Here is a 22,087-nt window from a genome sequence, read left to right as displayed (position 1 = left end):
CCGCATCATTTCAAAGCCCCCCTCAGTCGGCCGCGACTCGGGGGTCGCACTCGCGCCTTGGAGTCAAAAGGCTGTGAGTTCGAGTCCCACTCCAGAGACTAGAGCAGAAAAATCTAGGCGGACTGTCGGAGGGAGCGCTAGTGCCGGAGGGAGGGGCGGCGCCGAGGGAGCGCCGCGCCGTCGGAGGGGCGGCGCCAAGGGAGCGCCGCGCCGTCGGAGGGAGGGGCATCGCGCCGGAGGGGCGGCGCCGAGGCAGCGCCGCGCCGTCGGAGGGGACGTCATTCGGATGAGACATTAAACCGAGGCCCCGTCTGCTCCCTCAGGTAGACGTAAAAGACCCCACGGCACTATTTCGAAGAGCAGGGGGAGTTCTCCCCAATGCCCTAGTCAATATTTATCCTCAATCAACTTCTAAAACAGATGATCTGATCATTATTGCATTGCCGTTTGTGGGAGCTTGCTGTGCGCAAATTGGCTGTCACGTTTCCTACATTACAACAGTGACCACACTTCAGAAAGTGCTTCATTGGTTGTAAAGCACTTTGGGATGGTCGGTGGTCGTGAAAGGTGCTGTTATAAATGAACATTTTTTCCTCCATTGCAGCCTTTCAAGGGCGGAGAGGGGGTTTTTATAACTCAGTCCTGCGACAGCATGGATCAGTCTCGTGGCACTTCTCGTGCCTCTTCTCGTGCCTCAGTGGCCCGAGATGAACACACAGTATTGCCTCAGCAGGAACTCCTCAGAATTGTACTAATTTGGTCAAAGTTCAGCATTTGTTCTGCTTTGTTGACCTGCAGTGACTGGACATGGCTAGGTGATGACTCATTCATTTTTGGGATGTGGGCGTCGCAAGGCCCAGCACTTATTGCTCATCTCCAGTTTCCCCTCGAGAAGGTGGTGGCGAGCCGCCTTCTTGAACCGCTGCAGTCCGTGTGGTGAAGGTGCTCTCAGTGCTGCAAGGGAGGGAGTGCCAGGATTTTGACACAGCGACAATGAAGATTTGGTAGAAAAAACAAAGGCAGAGTATTTCCTAAATGGCAAAAGATTGAGGAATGCAGATGCTCAAAAGGGACCTGGGTGTCCTTGTACATGAGTCACTGAAAGTGAATGTGCAGATGCAGCAAACCATTAGGAAGGCAAATGGTATGCTGGCCTTCATTACAAGAGGATTGGAGTACAGGAGTAAAGAAGTCTTACTCCAATTATATAGGGCCCTGGTGAGACCACACCTGGAGTACCGTGTACAATTTTGGTCTCCTTACCTAAGGAAGGATATACTTGCCATAGAGGGAGTGCAATGAAGGTTCACGAGATTGATTCCTGGGATGGCGGGACTGTCGTATGAGAAGAGATTGAGTAGACTAGGCCTGTATTCTCTTGAATTCAGAAGAATGAGGGGATCTCACTGAAGCATACAAAATTATTACAGGGCTTGATAGGGTGGATGCAGGGAGAATGTTTCCCTTGGCTGGGGAGTCTAGAACCAGGGGCCACAGCCTCAGGATAAAGGGTAGGCCATTCAGGACTGAGATAAGAAGAAATTTTTACAGAGGGTGGTGAATCTTTGTAATTCTCTACCCCAGAGGGCTGTGGAGGCTCAGTCATTGGGTATATTCAAAACAGAAGTCAATAGATTTCTGACTAGTAAGTGCATCAAGGGATATGGCGATAGGGCCAGTGAATGGAGTTGAGGCAGAAGATCAGCCATGATCTCATTGAATGGCAGAGCAGGCTCGAAGGGCCGAATGGCCTGCTTCTTAAGGATCGGCAGATATATATCCCAAGTCATGGCGGTGCGTGACTTGAAGGCGACGGTGTTGCCATGCACCTGATGTCCTGGTACTTCTAGGTGGTCATGGCTCATACCCTCCCCCATACACCTTGGGCACGGTTCCAGTCACTGGTCACACCCTCCCAATAGGCACCGTTCCACAGGTGCTGGCATGATCCGAGAAAGCAAGCTTTGGCAGGGATCCAGAGACCGCCGAGTCTGGTCCTGCCCTCGCCCACACATGTACACGTTTCAGACATGACTAGACTTCCTACCCCACCCCCACAGGGGCACGGTGGTCAATTTTATCCCTACTGCTCATCTACCTGTTCTCTTTGGAACAGAGGAGGCTGAGAGGAGACATAATTAGTGTATAAAATAAGGGGCTCAGATAGTGGATAGGAAGGACCTATTTCCATTGTGGAGAATTCAATAACCAGGGGGCAGAGATTTAAAGTAATTGGGAGAAGGATTAGAGGGGAGTTGAGGAGAACTTTTTTCACCCAGAGGGCGGTGGGGGTCTGGAACTCACTGCCTGAAAGGGTGGTAGAGACAGAGACCCTCATCACATTTAAAAAGTACTTGGATATGCACCTGAAGTGCTGTAACCCACAAGGCTATGGACCAAGAGCTGGAAAGTGGGATTAGGCCGGAGAGCTCCATCGGCTGGCAGACACGCTGGGCTGAAAGCCACCCCTTCTGTGCTGTAAACCTCAGCACAGCCTGACGAGTGAACCAGAGATCTCCCTGCTCTGTGTGGTACACAGTCACTCCCCAGGGGCCCTGGATTGGGCAGGGGAAATCTTCTCGAACCTCATTCTAGAGTCACTCGGGGGATTAAACTATCTACCTCCCATTGCCAGCACAGAGCCTGCATGTCGCTCATTGCACAGTGGGAAGCAGACTGGTGTTAACAGTGCTGAGTAAACCAGGGATTTGGTGGACAAACGTGGAAACCCCCTGCCGTTTTGTGCTGATGCACAACACATTCACACAGCTCAGTCATGCAGTACTTTGAACTATCGAGACTAACAATGCACTGGACTCTGCACAGAACAGCGTTAGTGACTGCGCCAAGGCGGGCAGCTCAGAGCTCAGAGGTGCAAAACAGCTCAGTGCTTATCTGGGGTAGTCTGTCCCAATAAACCCCTCCACACTATTCAGTGAGCCGCACTTTGTTCTGCGTGACTCGTTTCTTTTACTGCGCAGTCCCTTTAAATTTCCACACATGCGCGGTACGCAGTGTAAAAGCCGGTGAGCGGCCTGCGCGGGAGCTTTCAGATTACTGCGCTGCCGCACCTCAGCGGGAACATTTCCCCCAACCCCTGATCACCGTCAGCCGCGGTTAGCACGCTCACTTTGGAGTCAGAGGGTTGTGGGTTCGAGTCCCACTCCAGGGACTTGAGCACAAAATCCCCACCGGCGCTGAGGGAGGGCCGCCCCGCCGGCAGGGCCGTCTTTCGGATGAGACGTTACACCGAGGCCCCATCTGATGGACGTAAAAGATCCCTCGGCCACTATTTCAAAGAGGTAGCTCTCCCCAGTGTCCTGGGGCCAATATTTATCCCTCAACCAACATCACTTTAAAAAAAAAAAAAAAAACACGATCTGGTCATAATCACATTGCTGTTTGTGGGAGCTTGCTGTGTGCAAATTGGTTGCCGCGTTTCCTACATTACAACATTTCCAAAACTGTACTTCATTGGCTGTAAAGAGCTTAGGGGCATCCAGAGGTTGTTAAAGGCACAGTAGAAGTGAAAATAATTCTTTTCTTATCCTGCCTTTAAGAACCATAAGTAGAGAGATCAGATCAGGCCCTAAAAATCTAAAAAAAACCCTGCAAATCAGATAAGGCTGTAAAGATGTTTAAACGTTTTTTTTTTTTTTTTAAATCGCAAGATTGTGCTGACAGCATTTAAAATAGACAAGTTAAAGATCATTCGATTGATGACCCTGCTGCAGCCAGTTTAGGTTAGCTGCGAGTTCCCCGAGGGGCTATGTTGAGCTCGAAAGGGAGCTGGAGCGAGAAGGGGCGGGGGGGGGGGGGGGGTGGTGGTGAAGGCGACAGAAACCAAAAGGAAAAGCTGCCTCAACGGCTCGCTGCTCCCCAGCACACGCACACAGTCATGACAAGAATGCAAACACTGCACGGTAGGCTGGAATGAGAGTTTATAAAATGCATTTCAGTGGGCAGCCATGATGCCAAGAATTACCCCAGCACCCAAAAAAAATAATCTCCCAGATGAACTGGGAGGCTATTGGAAACCTTCACTGCACCAATGTATCGAGAGAGCCTCCCAACACAAACTGCTAGAGGCAAGGAGGGCCACAGGACAGTGGCAGGGAGTCACAATCAGACCTCCCATTTATACAGCACCTTTAACATTGTAAAACATCCTAAGGGGCTTCACAGGAGCGATTATCAGACAAAAATTTGACACCGAGCTCCATGAGATATTAGGACAGGCAACCAGAAATCTTGGTCAGAGGGAGGTGTTTAAGAGACTTAAAAGAGGGGGGGGGGGGGGGGGGGGCACGGAGAGGTTTAGGGAGGGAATTCCAGAGCTCAGGGCCCAAACAGCTGAAGGCACGGCCGCCAATGGTGGAGCGATGGAAGTCGGGGGATGCGCAAGAGGCCAGAATTGGAGGAGTGCAGAGATCTGGGAGGGTTGTGGGGCTGGAGGAAGTTACAGAGATAGGAAGGGGGGGAGCGAGGAGGGAGAATTTTTAAAAAGCGAGGCGTATTCCCGCTCCGTCGCGGGAGGAAGTCAAGTCAGATACATCCCACCCAGGGAGGTGGGAGTGTCTCTCTCCTGGGGACACGTGGCATTGGACATCAAGCCAGGGGCAAGCAAAGTATGCACTTTCCATTTCCCTGTCAGTTTACAGGATCACTCTCCACAGAGCGGATTTATTCAAAACGGGTTGCAAAGTCGAGAAAGCCGTGCAGCTGCTCCAGGCAGCGCTCGACCGCTGAATGCCAGCGCTGTTCAGAAGCGATCACCGGGATGTTACTCGGTAACCACTTGCATCTAAATATTAGGGCTTTTGGAAAGTGCTCACTGCGCTGGAAACAAAGCCAGCTTGGCAAAGTGCAGCAGGCTTACCGAGGCTAATCCAAACCGTTAGAATAATAAAGGCAGCTTGTGGAATGTGCAGCGGGATTTGCAACAGCAGATTCCATCGCCACTATTTGGGAAGTGAAAGTGAGTGACTCTGCTGGGCTGGGAGTCCATTTGTCCACTTGTAACTACAGGAAACTTTCGATTTACTGGCACCTAAATAACCAGAAATCTCAGCTAACCGGCAAAATTCAGCAGTAGGTTCAGGCAAGTTTTATTACTTGCCTTCCTCCATCTGTTGCTGTGCAAGGGTGTGGCTGCAGCTGTTGCTAAGCTACAGAGACTCTTGGAACTTGTGGCCATTGTTCTGCACCTGTTGCTAAGCAACAGGGTTTGTTGCTTTATACTATCTTATATTACTATAGCTTTTGGTTATCTGGAATTTTTGATGAACCGGCACCACGTCGGTCCCGAATAAAAAAAAGTTTCCTGTATCTGGACAGGCCTGAAACCAACCCCCCCGCCCCCTGGAGATAACTGACCCCACTTAATGGAATCCAAGCCTGCCTTTGGTAAGCCCTTTGGCACCAGGCTCGGCCTGTATTCAGAACATTGGGACATGCTCCAGCAAAGTATCGTCCATGAATTCCAGTGTAACCACACTGTTTTCCAACCCCCCCCCCCCCTTCCCCACAGGATACGGAAAACCCCTTCCTGGACTGGTTTCGGAACCAGGGGAAAGCCCAGTGGATCATTGCCCACGCTTGTTAGTCATTGGCAAGGGCTGCAGTTCTCAATTTACCAGAACTGGCCTCAGTGTTGGTAGTTGGGAATAATTCTTCAACAGGAATTACTCGCTGCTCCTCCTCGTCGTGCTGAACTCTGTCACTGTGCAGGCTCATCTGAACAAGGTCCACCTACCCTGTTCCTGAGGCAGTTTCAGTTCCATTCTGATGTTGGTGCCTCACCCCACCCACTCAACTCCCTGCAATTGTACCTCTGCTCATTGTAGACTTGAGAACTTTCATTTATAACGCACCATTCATGACCCTTCGCATGTCCCACAGAACTTCACAACCAGTGAAGTGTTTTCGAAGTGTAGTCATTGTTGTAATGTAGGGAAACGTGGCAGCCAATTTGCACACAGCAAGCTCCCACAAACAGTCATAATGACCAGATTTTTATTTATTTTTATTTTTAAAGAGTGATGTTGGTTCAGGGATAAATATTGAACAGGACACCGGTGAGAACTCCCCCTGCTCTTCTACAAATAGTGGCCATGGGATTTTTACATCCACTTGAGGACAGAGCCGCGGTTTAACGTCTCATCCAAAAGGCAGCACAGACATGGCGGCGCTCCCTCAGTACTGCCCCTCCGACAGTGCGGCGCTCCCTCAGTACTGCCCCACCGACAGTGCGGCACTCCCTCCGTACCGCCCCTCCGACACTCCCTCAGTACCGCCCCTCCGACAGTGCGGCGCTCCCTCAATACCGCCCCTCCGACAGTGCGGCACTCCCTCCGTACCGCCCCTCCGACACTCCCTCAGTACCGCCCCTCCAACAGTGCGGCGCTCCCTCAGTACCGCCCCTCCGACAGTGCGGCGCTCCCTCAATACCGCCCCTCCGACAGTGCGGTGCTCCCTCAGTACCGCCCCTCCGACAGTGCGGCTCTCCCTCAGTACTGCACTCCTCACTGGGAGCGTCAGCCTAGATTATGGGCTCATGTCCCGGAGTGGGGCTCGACCCCACGACCTTCTGACTAGGAGATGAGTGTGCTGTGACAGAGCCCAGGCCAGCACCACTGATAACAGGACAGACTAAGACACCGTGAACTCAAACCAGGATCAATCGATCACTGCGGCTTTCCACTATCCCCTCTGTGGCAGTTACCATAGCTGACCTCAGCAAAAAGCACACATGGGCACTATCCAGTTTTAGAACTAGGAGCCATTAACTGGGCTAGCTGAAGCCAGGGAGATACCAGTGAGTTTCCAAGTATTGCCGGATACAAGCAGTACAGATAACAGCCAGAGCTGTCGTGACTGGTCCTGCACACTTGAATTACTATCTTCCACCAATGTGTGGTGATTGAGGGTACAGCAAGAACCACAAGTGTCTTCGTACTCATTTCCTGTCACTGAATGTAATGTTGGTACTAGTCCCAACATGTCAAAATAAATTCAAACACTAGTATTCTGCAATATACATCTCAGATTGCACCCACCCCCAGTGACAGACCTGCACCCACCAGTACTGTACCCCAGTGTTAGTGACAGACTGTACCCACCAGTACTGTACCCATTATACAGTGACAGACCTGTACCCACCAGTACTGTACCCCAGTGTTAGTGACAGACCTGTACCCACCAGTACTGTACCCAGTGTTACAGCTCAGTGTTCTCTCCAGACATTTCAAGTTTGGAAAGGACAAAATTGCTGAAGTGATTTCAGTCTCGGGAATACAACCTTCACATACAGAACAGAGCAATGTAGTCAATAACTACAATACAGCCTGTACAATCCTCCTGTTAATTATGGGACGGTGTCTTCTGTTTATCACCAGCAAAAGAACTGAATAGCCAAACCTGAGAACAGCACCCTTGCGTTCCCCCATCACCCCTGTGCTCACTGACCTACAGTGACTCCCGTTCCAGCAACACCTCGAATTTAAAATTCTCAGCCTTGTTCTCAAATTCCTCCACCGCCTCACCCCTTCCTAGCTCCAGAACCTCCTCCAGCCTACAACCCTCCGAGAAATCTGCACGCCTTTAATTCTGGCCTCTTACGCATCCCCCACTCCCCTCTATTGGCAGCCGTGCCTTCACTTGCCTGGGCCCTAAGCTCTGGAAATCCCTCCCCAAACCTCGCTCTCATCCTTTACGACGCTCCTTAAAACCTGCCAGACTAGGCTTTTGGTCACCTGTCCAAATACCTCCTTATATAGTGGCAGCCATGGCTCAGTGGGCAGAACCCTCGCCTGAGTCAGAAGGTTGTGGGTTCGAGCCCCACTCCAGAGACCAGAGCACAAAAATCAGCGCCGCACTGTCGGAGGGGCGGCGCGGAGGGGAGCGCCGCACTGTCGGAGGGGCGGCGCGGAGGGGAGCGCCGCACTGTCGGAGGGCCGGCGCGGAGGGGAGCGCCGCACTGTCGGAGGGCCGGCGCGGAGGGGAGCGCCGCACTGTCGGAGGGCCGGCGCGGAGGGGAGCGCCGCACTGTCGGAGGGCCGGCGCGGAGGGGAGCGCCGCACTGTCGGAGGGCCGGCGCGGAGGGGAGCGCCGCACTGTCGGAGGGGCGGCGCGGAGGGGAGCGCCGCACTGTCGGAGGGCCGGCGCGGAGGGGAGCGCCGCACTGTCGGAGGGGCGGCGCGGAGGGGAGCGCCGCACTGTCGGAGGGGCGGCGCGGAGGGAGCGCCGCACTGTCGGAGGGGCGGCGCGGAGGGGCAGTCTGCTCTCAGGTGGACATAAAAGATCCCACGCCCACTATTTCGAAGGAGAGTTCTCCACGGTGTCCTGGGCCAACATTTATCCCTCAAAATCAACCCCTCAAACAGACGATCTGGTCATTATCACTTGGTGTTTGAGAGCGCTTGCTGTGCACAAATTGGCTGCCATGTTTCCTACATTATAACAGTGACTACATTTCAAAAAGTACTTCGTCGGCAGCGAAGCGCTTTGGGAAATGCAAGATTGTTTTTTCCCTTTACGTGGCTCGGTGTCATTTTGTTTGATAGTCGCTCCTGTGAAGCGCCTGGAGACGTTTTACTGCGTTAAAAGGCGCTGTATAAATGCAAGTTGTTGCTTACAAGTAGTCAGATAACTGGGCACAGAACCAGGAGACCACGTGCATTAACTGGCCTCAGCCAGCGAGCGACAACTGGCGTTTAGTGCCTGGAGGCAAAGAGTGAGCGCTGCCAACGGAACCAGGGCTGTTTGTAATCATCCTGCTGTGGTGTATGTGCCTTGAAGAGCAATTATGGTGTATGTGCCTTTAAGAGCCCCAGGTGTGCGTAATGCCGGTAATTGCCACTTGGGCTATATAAGCCTGTGTATTGTGTATATCCTTTAGAAACCCCCCCCAGACTTGCTTAGTAAATACCTATGAACCAACTCCTGTCTTCAGTGTCTTTATCTACACACGGACACTACAGTGGCGACGAAGTGGAAACGGACTTACCTGCAATTCGGCAGCACCTCAAGGACATCGATTCCTCCAGCGTCCAGAAGACTCAAGGAAGTAAGAGAAACTGTGGTTTCACCAGCTGCCCAAGCTGGTGACAGGTACTGCGCTAATCCTTCCTGGGCGTCAGGCTGGAGCTCCAGCGTCGGGCTCTACAGCTGAGACAGGCAGCGAAATCGGAGGCAAGCAATAACGGACTGGGAGGGTGCACTCGAGAGACGGCCGGCGCGGCAAGCAGGTCAGCGTTTAGACCTCCGTCGGGAACGAGTCTCCAACAGTGAATAAACGGAAACCACAGTAAAACAGCATTGTTATCGGTAGCAGCGGTGGGAAAGCGCGGGAAGCACCATATCGTTGCTAGAGGAAAAAAAAAAGCGCGGGAAGCGCCATATCTTCTGAAATGCCTAAATCTGGTAATATTGAGGCTTTTGATGGCGAAATAGAAGATTGGACCACATACGTGGAAAGAGTAGAGGTTTATTGCACTGCAAATGGAATAACAGATGAAAAAAAAGCTTCAGTACTTCTGAACTTAATGGGTGCGAAGACATACGGGCTGTTACGAAATTTAATCACTCCAGCCAAACCAAAGGACAAGACTTTTAAAGAAATTGTTGATACCCTGCAGGAGCATTTAAACCCAACACCGCTGCTGATAGCGGAACGATTCAAGTTCTTCAAGAGAAATCAACACAAGAATGAAAGTAACGCTGATTACCTAACCGAATTAAGAAAGCTATCAAAGTACTGCCAATTCGGAGCAGGACTTTCGGATTATCTTCGAGACAAATTTGTTTGCGGTCCCTTAAGTGAAGGAACACAAAAAAAACTGCTTTCTGAAAAAGATTTAACATTGGACAAAGCTTTCAGTATGGCTGTATCATACGAAGCAGCAGCAAAAGGAGCTGCAGAGATACAACAAGAGACACAGGACTTCGGCACCCATAAAATGACACAGGAGTTCGGAAGATGTTATCGCTGCGGCAGATCCACCCATAACCAGAGGGACTGCTGGTTCAAGGGCAAAGCATGCAGGCAATGTGGTAAGATTGGACACATTGCACGGGTATGCCAATCTGGACAAAATAAATCCACTGACAGAAAACAAAAAATCAATAAAGAAAAGTACAGGAAGGTACAAATGATGACGGACAATAGCTCCGAAGACCAGAATAGCGATAGCGACTCCGGAAACAAGAGACTAAGCTGTCTCAAATTACATAATGTACTTGCCAAAGAGGATTACCAAACCATTTGGGTTACCCTCACAATAGCAGGGTCCCCAGTTAAAATGGAGCTAGATACAGGATCAGCTCTAACCGTAATAAATCGACGAGATTACGAGAGGCTATTTTCGCATATACCTCTAAAAGACACATCCATTATCTTAAAAACATACGGGGCAGAAAGTCTACCCCAAAGGAAAAATAAGGGTGCCTGTGGTATACAATGGCAAAGAAATACAAAAGTTGTATTTATACATTCTACAAGATGGTGGTCCACCGTTATTGGGATGTGAATGGATAAGGAAGATACGTTTAGACTGGCACTCCATTCAGGCACTGACGGTGACCAGTAAGGAAAAAAACAATGATGACATCATACCTGAACGATTAAAAGACACCTTGGCCAACGCCAAAGAAGCGTTTCAAGAGAAACTAGGAACCTTGAAAGGCATCACCGCCTCAATAAAAGTGAAAGATACAGCAATTCCAAAATTTTTTAAGGCAAGACTGGTGCCATACGCAATACGTCCGGCAGTCGAGGCAGAGCTGAAGAATTTGGAAAAGGCAGGCGTATTATCCAAAATAGATTGGAGCGAATGGGCAACACCCATCGTTCCAGTCATGAAAAAAATTGAAAAATAACTGAGGAACAGAAAAAAATTCGCATCTGTGGGGACTTTAAGGTGACTGTAAACCCGGTCCTTCACACGGTACAGTATCCTCTTCCAAGGAGAGAAGATATTTTCGCCTCACTATCCGGAGGGAAACGTTTCACCAAAATTGACTTGGCACAGGCATATCTACAGATGGAGGTTGAGGAGACCTCTAAAAAGTATCTCACAATAAACACACACAAAGGCCTGTACCAGTACAATCGACTGGTTTTTGGAATAGCATCAGCTCCAGCTATCTGGCAAAGAGCTATGGAGCAAGTCCTGCAAGGGATTCCGGGGACTCAGTGTTACCTAGACGACATCCTTGTAACAGGAGAAAACGACAACGAGCACCTTGCCAATTTGGAGCAGGTGCTCACTAGGCTGAAAGAACGGGGCCTACGAGCAAATCGCCCCAAGTGCGAATTTTTCCAAAATCAGATATCATATTGTGGCCACATAATTAATAAGGAAGGGTTGCATAAGTCACCTGAAAAAATTGAAGCAGTTATAAAAGCCCCAGCACCTGAAAATGTTTCACAATTAAGGTCATTCCTGGGATTAATAAATTACTATCATAAATTTTTACCGAACTTATCAACTATTCTACACCCTCTTAATGATCTTCTACAGACAGGAGTGATTTGGAAATGGAACCAAGACTGTAAACGTGCCTTCCATAAATGTAAAGACTTAATCACATCCGAGAAAATTTTGGCTCATTACAACCCATCACTACCAATCAGACTGGCGTGCGATGCATCCCCTTACGGCATAGGAGCGGTATTGTCCCATAGATTCCCTGATGGCTCGGAACGGCCGATAGCTTTTGCGTCACGCTCATTGAACTCAGCTGAGCGTAACTATGCCCAGATAGACAGGGAAGCACTCAGCCTGGTATGGGGCGTGAAGAAATTCAACCATTACCTACACGGACAAAAATTTACCTTGCTGACTGACCATCAACCCCTCATCTCCATATTCAACCCTAAAAAAGGTGTCCCCATTATGACGGCACAAAGACTAGAGGTGGTCCCTTTTTCTAGGGGCACACCAATACAACATTGAATACAAAGGGTCAAAACAGCATGGGAATGCTGACGGTTTATCACGCCTACCGTTGCCAACGATAGAAGAGGCACCTACAGTAGACCCAGTAGAGATATTCCACTCTACCATAGTGGAATGTCTACCGGTGACAAATTCTGCCATTGAAAGGGAGACAAGAAATGACCCTACTCTCACGGGTCTACGATTTAACAGTGAAGGGATGGCCAGCACATGGCGAACCACTGTTGCCAGCATTCTCGCAAAGAGGAGAACAGTTGTCAGTGTGCCGAGGAACCTTGATGTGTGGATCCAGAGTGGTGATTCCACCCAAACTCCAGGATAAAGTGCTAAAGGAGCTTCACGAGGGGCATCTGGGTGGAGTGAAAATGAAGAACCTAGCTAGGGCGTTTGTATGGTGGCCAGGTATCGATGGAGACATCGAAGACATGACCAAGAGCTGCCTAGGATGCCAGAAGGTCCAAAATGCTCCGCCACAGGCCCCTCTACATCCATGGGAGTGGCCCTCATCTCCCTGGCAAAGGGTGCACATCGACTTTGCTGGTCCACTTATGGACTCAATGTTCTTAATCGCAGTTGATGCACACTCCAAGTGGCCGGAGGTAATAAAGATGTCCTCCACCACCACGGAAAAAACCATCACAGTATTAAGGACCATATTTGCCAGGAATGGGCTGCCGGAGCAGATATGTTCTGATAATGGACCGCAATTTGTGTCCGAAGAATTCAGAAAGTTCTTAAAGAACAATGGGGTAAAGCACTACACATCCGCCCCATACCATCCCGCCACCAATGGATTGGCTGAAAGGTTTGTCCAGACCTTCAAGAAGGCCATCAAGGCCATGGGTAATGAAGACAAAACTTCAGCACAAGGTGGATAACTTCTTATTTGCATATAGGAATGCAACGCATATGGTTCCTAACCAAACTCCCGCCATGATGTTCTACAATAGAAACCTAAGATGCCGGCTGGATTTGGTCAAGCCCAACATCCGAAGGGACGTGGAGAACCGGCAGTTTCAGGGCATGAATGAAAGGCCAACTAGGGCCTTCCAGATAGGCCAACCGGTTTTGGCCCGGGACTACTGTACCGAGAAATGGCAGCCTGGAACTATCTGCACACGATTAGGACCACTGATGTATACCGTGGACATCGGAGACAGCATAATAAGGCACCATGCTGACCAAATCATCAAGTCATCCGAAAAGGGACAACCTACACCACCACTCTATACATCTAATGATGAAGTAGAGATACCCATATCTACCTCCGATCCGGTGATACTGGAGCCCGATGAACCCGACACTGGCCTTCAAGCCGAATCAGCCTTGCCAGAAGAAACTACTACACCCCCGAGGAGTTATCCGGACCGAGTCAGGAAGCCTCCTGAGACTAACTTATAATTAATTAATACAGCAATGTATATTATTTTGCATATAACATGTAATTAATAATTACTTAAAATATGATGTACTAGTTAGCTAGAAGGGGAGGAATTGTGGTGTATGTGCCTTTAAGAGCCCCAGGTGTGCGTAATGCCGGTAATTGCCACTTGGGCTATATAAGCCTGTGTATTGTGTATATCCTTTAGAAACCCCCCCCCAGACTTGCTTAGTAAATACCTATGAACCAACTCCTGTCTTCAGTGTCTTTATCTACACACGGACACTACACCTGCGAGAAGGCATGTGTGGACAATCAAGGAGGCCCGCTCCTTTCCGTCGTGCGCCCTACAACACCCCCACTCACTTCCCAGGCCTACGGGTAATGCAGTCACTTACCCGAGGTGGCAGAGGGCTAACTGTGCAATGGCACTGTACCCCGGCAGGACATTCGGGACATAGGAACAGGAGGAGACCATTCAATTAGATCACGGCTGATCTGTATCTTAACTCCATCTACCTGCCTTGGCTCCGTAACCCTTAACCAACAAAAATCGATCAATCTCAGTTTTGAAATTTCCAGTTGGCCCCCAGCAAACAGCCTTTTTGGGGGAAGAGTGTTCCAGATTTCCACCACCCTTTGTGTGAAGAAGTGCTTCCCGGCATCACCCCTGAACGGCCTGGCTCTAATCTTTAGGTTATGTCCCCTTGTTCAGGACTCCCCGGACCAGTCAAAATAGGATAGCTCGAGAGAAAAACCATCAACTCCTTTAATCATCTTAAGCACCTCAATGAGATCACCCCTTAATCTATTGCGGGAGAAGTTATGCGGCGATGAAATACAACCCCTTTACTCCTACCCTCGTAACATGTGCCACAATGCTGTCCCTTTCTCAAGGGACGCCTTCACGTGATCAAGGAGCGACGACATTAAATCAAACTTCAGGAGCTCCGCTGATCGTACTGGATTCCTCCACGCTCTCTACACTACCCCAACTGGACAAAACCGGTGGGCTGCCCACACTAAAGCAGCCAAACGTTGCTGCCACAACACCAGGTCCTTCCTAAAGCATGCCTTCCTCTCTGCTTTAATCCACGAGGTTACACCATCACTGGGAGCAGGAGCAGCCCCCTCACCTAATCTCAAGAAAGCTGCACACAGTCAGTCAGCGACATTTGAATCTGATCCAGGAGTCCCTATGACAGTTGTACAGGGCCTTGGCGAGACCACACCTGGAGTACTGTGTGCAGTTTAGGTCTCCTTACCCAAGAAAGGATATACTTGCCACAGAAGGAGTGCAGTGAAGGTTCACTGGACTGATTCCTGGGATGGCAGGACTGTCGTATGAGATTGGGTCGACTAGGCCTGTATTCACTAGTCTGATTCCTGGGATGGCAGGACTGTCGTATGAGATTGGGTCGACTAGGCCTGTATTCACTAGTCTGATTCCTGGGATGGCAGGACTGTCGTATGAGATTGGGTCGACTAGGCCTGTATTCACTAGTCTGATTCCTGGGATGGCAGGACTGTCGTATGAGGAGAGATTGGGTCGACTGGGCCTGTATTCACTAGTCTGATTCCTGGGATGGCAGGACTGTCGTATGAGGAGAGATTGGGTCGACTGGGCCTGTATTCACTAGTCTGATTCCTGGGATGGCAGGACTGTCGTATGAGGAGAGATTGGGTCGACTGGGCCTGTATTCACTAGTCTGATTCCTGGGATGGCAGGACTGTCGTATGAGGAGAGATTGGGTCGACTGGGCCTGTATTCACTAGTCTGATTCCTGGGATGGCAGGACTGTCGTATGAGATTGGGTCGACTCGGCCTGTATTCACTAGTCTGATTCCTGGGATGGCAGGACTCTCGTATGAGATTGGGTCAACTCGGCCTGTATTCACTAGTCTGATTCTTGGGATGGCAGGACTGTCGTATGAGAGAAGATTGGGTCGACTCGGCCTGTATTCACTAGTCTGATTCCTGGGATGGCAGGACTGTCGTATGAGGAGAGACTGGGTCGACTGGGCCTGTATTCACTAGTCTGATTCCTGGGATGGCAGGACTGTCGTATGAGATTGGGTCGACTAGGCCTGTATTCACTAGTCTGATTCCTGGGATGGCAGGACTGTCGTATGAGATTGGGTCGACTAGGCCTGTATTCACTAGTCTGATTCCTGGGATGGCAGGACTGTCGTATGAGATTGGGTCGACTAGGCCTGTATTCACTAGTCTGATTCCTGGGATGGCAGGACTGTCGTATGAGGAGAGATTGGGTCGACTGGGCCTGTATTCACTAGTCTGATTCCTGGGATGGCAGGACTGTCGTATGAGGAGAGATTGGGTCGACTGGGCCTGTATTCACTAGTCTGATTCCTGGGATGGCAGGACTGTCGTATGAGGAGAGATTGGGTCGACTGGGCCTGTATTCACTAGTCTGATTCCTGGGATGGCAGGACTGTCGTATGAGGAGAGATTGGGTCGACTGGGCCTGTATTCACTAGTCTGATTCCTGGGATGGCAGGACTGTCGTATGAGATTGGGTCGACTCGGCCTGTATTCACTAGTCTGATTCCTGGGATGGCAGGACTCTCGTATGAGATTGGGTCAACTCGGCCTGTATTCACTAGTCTGATTCTTGGGATGGCAGGACTGTCGTATGAGAGAAGATTGGGTCGACTCGGCCTGTATTCACTAGTCTGATTCCTGGGATGGCAGGACTGTCGTATGAGGAGAGATTGGGTCGACTGGGCCTGTATTCACTAGTCTGATTCCTGGGATGGCAGGACTGTCGTATGAGATTGGGTCGACTAGGCCTGTATTCACTAGTCTGATTCCTGGGATGGCAGGACTCTCGTATGAGATTGGGTCGACTCGGCCTGTATTCACTAGTCTGATTCCTGGGATGGCAGGACTCTCGTATGAGGAGAGATTGGGTCGACTAGGCCTGTATTCACTAGTTTAGAAGAATGAGAGGGGATCGTATTGAAACATATAAAATTCTGACAGGGCTAGACAGACTGAATGCAGGGAGGATGTTTCCCCTGGCTTTGGGGGGGGGGGGGGGGGGGTCTAGAACGAGGGTTCACAGTCTCAGGATACGGGGTAGGACATTTAGGACTGAGATGAGGAGAAATTTCTTCACTCAGAGGTTGGTGAACCTGTGGAATTCTCTACCACAGAAGGTTGTGGAGGCCAAGTCACTGAATATATTTAAGGAGATAGATATATTTCTAGACAGAAAAGGCATCAAGGGGTATGGGGAGAGAGCGGGAATATGGTACTGAGATAGAGGATCAGCCATGATCATATTGAATGGCGGAGCAGGCTCGAAGGGCCGAATCCTGCTCCTATTTTCCTAGAACAGATCCAGAGTGAAGCGTTTAAGTGCAGCATGCAGAATTAACGTTTTAAAATGACCAGTCAATCCGTCTTTAGCAGTGTTCGTTGAGGAAGGTTGGGCCCAGGACGGAGGGAGAACTCCCCTGCTCCTCTTCCCATAGCACCCTGGCATTTTGAACAAACCACTCCGACAGGCAGACGGGGCCTGGGTCTAGCGCCTCGTTTCAAAAAGACAACCCCTCCGACAGAGCAGCGGGGGGGGGGGGGGGGGGGGGGGAGGGGGGGGGAGGAAAAAAGAAAAGGGGCCTTCTGAAATCAAATTCGACACAGGGCAATTCTAACTGAACCCACCCATGTGGAAACGGACAGGATAGGGTGCAGCGCTGGCTTTACACCAACGTTACCCCAGATTATTTTTGGGGGCGCGCAGTCCCTTTAACCGGCTGCGCGGCCCATTCACAGTTTCGCGGGTGCGTGTGAAATTTCACATCGGAAAAGCAGACAGCTGCGCAGCATAGAGGGAACACTGCTTTACACCCCACCCGATTTTACTCTTGCTGGCCGGGGTGCAAAAACCAGGGTTGCACCCCATCCAGTGGGTTGCCCAGCAGGCAAGTTCTGTTAAAAACAACCCCCTCGCGGGTGCTTGTTCCGTTTTAAACCAAGGCAGGGGGGTGGAAGGGTTGAGAATCTAAGCTGCACTCTGGCCAGAGAGTCACATTTCCTGGTGCTGATGTAAAATTTATGCAGACTCAGTTTCCAGTTTGTTTTGGACCAAACAATGATTTTTAAAACAAAGGCACACACCCTGAACAATGGAAGTGCTGTGAGAGAGTGACGCCACTGCGTACTGCGATGCTCAGTGACAGGCACTCCTGCCCGGCCATTACATTACAAGCAGCTCCTTCACAGGGACAGCACTCTCCCCACCCCCACAAGACAGGGATGTACAGTGGCCACATGGATTCCCACCATCGGGAGCCCCAAGAAAGACTCGCATTTCACGACCGCAGGACGTCCCAAAGCGCTTCACAGCCAATGAAGTACTTTTTGAAGTGTAGTCACTGTTCTGATGCAGTAACACGGCAGCCAATTTGCACACAGCAAGCTCCCACAAACAGCAATGTGATAATGGCTAGATCATCTGTTTTAGTGATGTTGGTTGAGGGCTAAATATTGACCGGACACCAGGTATAACTCTCCTGCTCATCTTCCAATAGTGGCAGTGGGATCTTTCACTTCCACCAGAGAGCAGGCGGGGCCTCGGTTTAACGTCTCATCCGAAAGACAGCACCTCCGACAGTGCGGCGCTCCCTCAGTACCGCCCCTCCGACAGTGCAGCGCTCCCGCGGCGCTCCCTCAGTACTGCCCTTCAGACAGCGCGGCACTACCCCCTCAGACAGTGCGGCGCTCCCTCAGTACTGCCCCTCCGACAGCGCGGCACTACCTCCGTACCGCCCCTCCGACAGCGCGGCGCTCCCTCAGCACTGCCCCTCCGACAGTGTGGCTCTCCCTCAGTACCGCCCCTCCGACAGCGCGGCACTACCTCCGTACCGCCCCTCCGACAGCGCGGCACTACCTCAGCACTGCCCCTCCGACAGTGCGGCGCTCCCTCAGTACCGCCCCTCCGACAGCGCGGCACTACCTCCGTACCGCCCCTCCGACAGCGCGGCACTACCTCCGTACAGCCCCTCCGACAGCGCGGCACTCCCTCAGTACCGCCCTTCCGACAGCGCGGCGCTCCCTCAGTACCGCCCCTCCGACAGTGTGGCTCTCCCTCAGTACCGCCCCTCCGACAGCGCGGCACTACCTCAGTACCGCCCCTCCGACAGTGCGGCGCTCCCTCAGTACCGCCCCTCCGACAGTGCGGCGCTCCCTCAGCACTGCCCTGGAGTGTCAGTCTAGATTTTTTGTGCTCAAGTCTCTGGAGTGGGACTTGAACCCACAACCTTCTGACTCAGGAGGCGAGGGTGCTACCCACAGAGCCACGACTGACGAGCCAACAGAACCCCTCGTTCCCATCCCTACACTTGCAATGTAACGTTGCGATTTTGAATAATAGGTCGGAGGAATCAAATCAGTGTCTCTAACCTGGTTTAATCAGTGGGCTCATTCACTTCCTGCTTAGGATGAGGCCTTATCTCGAGTTCCAGCTGTAGCCCAAGTGTACATTTACACCGTTAACATTTTTACTCTAATGGTACGGTGCCACCAAAATACAACATACTGGCAGTGGGCCTTACCCGTTGCTGAAATCCAGCAGCAATGCCTTTTGATCCAGAGGCCCCCTTACTAAATAGTTATAGGGAAGGATGTCTGTAGCAGGGCTCCAGTCAGTGAAATTAGACATACCACAAGTCTGCTCAGACGTCCGCCCAGACGCTTTAGACTCGCAGCCAGCCCATTGGGAGATCAGTTAAATCAGCAGCGCCTGTAACGCAGTGAGACGTCCCAAGGCGCTTCACAGGAGCGTTATCAGACAACATTTGACACCGAGCCACATAAGGAGATATTAGGACAGGTGACCAGAGATAAGTTGAGAGGAGAGGCGGAGAGGTTTAGGGAGGGAATTCCAGAGCTTAGGGCCCAGGCGGCTGAAGGCACGGCCACCAATGGTGGAGCGATGGAAATCGGGGGATGCTCAAGAGACTAGAATCGAAGGAGATCTCAGAGGGTTGTGGGGCTGGAGGAGCTTACAGAGATAGGGAGGGGAGAGGCTAAGGAGGGATTTGAAAGGAAGAAAAACAGAAAATAAATACTTGCATTGGAGGCAGTTCAGAGAAGGTTCACTCGGTTAATTCCTGAGATGAGGGGGTTGACTTATGAGGAAAGGTTGAGCAGGTTGGGCCGATACTCATTGGAATTTAGATGAATGAGGTGATCTTATTGAAACATATAAGATACTGAGGGAGCTCAACAAGGTAGATGCAGAGAGGATGTTTCCCCTCGTGGGGAAATCTAGAACTCGGGGGCACAGTTTCAGAATAAAGGGTCGCCCTTTTAGAACTGAGATGGGGAGGAATTTCTTCTCAGAGGGTCGGAGATCTGTGGAATTCTCTGCCCCAGAGAGCCGTGGAGGCTGGGTCATTAAATACATTTAAGGTGGAGATAAGACAGATTTTTGCAAGATAAGGGAGTGAAGGGTTATGGGGAGCGGGCTGGGAAGTGGCTTTGAGCCCTAGATCAGCCATGATCTTATTGAATGGTGGAGCAGGCTCGAGGGGCCGAGTGGTCTATTCCTGCTCCTATTTATGTTCTTAAAGAAAGCACTCCCTCAGAGCTGCACTGGAGTGCCACTGAGCATTTTTAAAATGAAGGCGTCGCTGATGGGACACTTTATAAGCTCACCTAAAATAACGCTTTGGGTGGCAAGAGACGCGATGAGGTGCAATGCAAATGCAAGCGCCTCTTCCAATGAGAGAACGAACCCGGGAGCGAAATCGAGAAGCCGTAAAAAAACTTGCGAACAACTGGCTCGTTGCTCCGATCGCTCAAGTTGTCGACCCCAGACACTGGGCGGGATCTGCTGGGACGCGGAGCACCATCCAAGACCTCCGGGTCTGTGGACACAGCGGAGACCACCAGATCAAGGTGCTCCAGATGCCAAGTGGGCCTTCACCTTCCACTGACTTAAACCATGCAAAACATTGGTGGGTGGGGGAGTTCCACGCAGCTGAAAACTACAGGAAGTCCCCAGCCGCACAGAACCTGGTATTCCTTCCAAGCAGAATTCCCCAAAAGATTCCGGCTCTCCCTCACCCACAACCTTTAAACACACAACTTAACTCTGGCTCCTTGGGACAGAACCTCCCAAAAAGTTGAGCGGGGGGGGGGGGGGAACGCCACACCTAGACAGCAGCAGGTACAGCCAGGGATTACAAGCCTCTCTCTGCACTGGGGCCAGAGGGGCAGTAAGGAGCGGCAAGGTTCAGAGGGCACGGGGTCGCTGCGCACTTACTCGCTTGGGCTTATACTCGCTGGAGTTTAGATGAATGAGAGGGGATCTCATTGAAACTTATAAAATTAACAGGACTAGACAGACTGGATGCAGGAAGGAGGTTCCCGATGGCAGGGGAGTCCAGAACCAGGGGTCACAGTCTAAGGATAAGGGGTAAGCCATTTAGGACAGAGATGAGGAGGAATTTCTTCACCCAGAGAGTGGTGAACCTGTGGAATTCTCTACCACAGAAGGCAGTTGAGGCCAATTTATTAAATATATTCAAGGAAGAGTTAGATATATTTCTTAAGGCTAAAGGGATCAAGGGATATGGGGAGAAGGCAGGGACAGGGTACTGAATTTGGACAATCAGCCATGATCTCATTGAATGGGGGAGCAGGCTCAAGGGGCTGAATGGCCTACTCCTGCTCCTATCTTCTAGGTTTACCCACAGCTTAACAAGCGCTAGGTAACGGCCATTTCAAACAAGGGAGCCCAGCCGTTGACCTGCAACCGAACGACCATCGCGCATGTGCCCCTCAACATCCTGGAGGGTCATCGCTGATCAGAACTGGACCAGCTGTGGCTACAAGAGCAGGAGGGGGGTGCTGGGCTTCCTAACCACCAACAGCCGAGTGATCTATTCCTACATGTCACACCCCACCCCCCCCCCGAAATTGCTTTTGTGCATCAGAATCTTAGGAATTTACAGCACAGGAGGCCATTTGGCCCATCGTGTCTGAGCCAGTTGAAAGCTAGCCAGCTCTTGGTCCGTAGCCCTGTAGGTTACATCACTTCAAGTGCATGTCCAAGTACTCTTTAAATGCGATGAGGGTTTCTGCCTCTACCACCCTTTCAGGCAGCAAGTTCCAGGCCCCCCACCATCGCTCTGCTCTTTCAGAAGGGAAGGCACCTCGGTTCCCAGCTCTGGTCAGAAACACCCTGCTTGCTACATTCCTCGCTGCTTCCCGGCCTTGAAGCTAGGGAGTATCAGGGGAATAAAGCCGCGTGACGCTCCCCTACCCTTGGCCAACACGACACTGCTAAACCCCGGTTACGCAGTCCAATCAACGCAGCTCCCTCATTGTCCTCAGCCGCAAACTGGATTAACATCTGCAATCAGCTTCTCGGAAACACCAAGACCCGAGCTGGCGACAGACACTGGCGAAATCCTGCACGAACACAGCCCAGGGTTGGCGATAGAACGCTGCTTTCTGACAGCAGTCCCCAGCTCTCCCAACAATAGCAACACACCCCACCCCCCCCCCACCACCTTTACAACAGCCCCCGCACCACACCCTCCCCACCACTGACTGTAAAGCCGCAACCGACCTGCCTGCGTCAGAAAAACAGCCAGTTCGTTTAATGAGGAACCCAGAGGTTAGGCAAATGGCCAAAACACAGTGCAACTATAAGGTACGGGGACAAACCGATACACACATTAGCGCAACCCAGTTCCTGAAAGAAACGTG

General features: G+C 51.1%; 1 protein-coding gene across 1 annotated transcript in view; it reads right to left on the bottom strand.

The window, feature by feature from the left end:
* The window catches only part of LOC147092900 (EH domain-containing protein 1), a 56,300-nt gene that overhangs the window by 19,037 nt on the left and 15,176 nt on the right, over positions 1-22,087 (bottom strand). The gene's annotated exons all lie outside the window — the stretch shown is intronic.

The sequence above is a fragment of the Somniosus microcephalus genome, unplaced genomic scaffold (genome assembly GCF_052327205.1).
Source record: "Somniosus microcephalus isolate GS21.2 unplaced genomic scaffold, FLI_Smic_1.0 unresolved_chr2, whole genome shotgun sequence".
In the NCBI taxonomy this organism is placed as follows: domain Eukaryota; kingdom Metazoa; phylum Chordata; class Chondrichthyes; order Squaliformes; family Somniosidae; genus Somniosus; species Somniosus microcephalus.
This window is presented reverse-complemented; position numbering and strand designations above follow the sequence as displayed.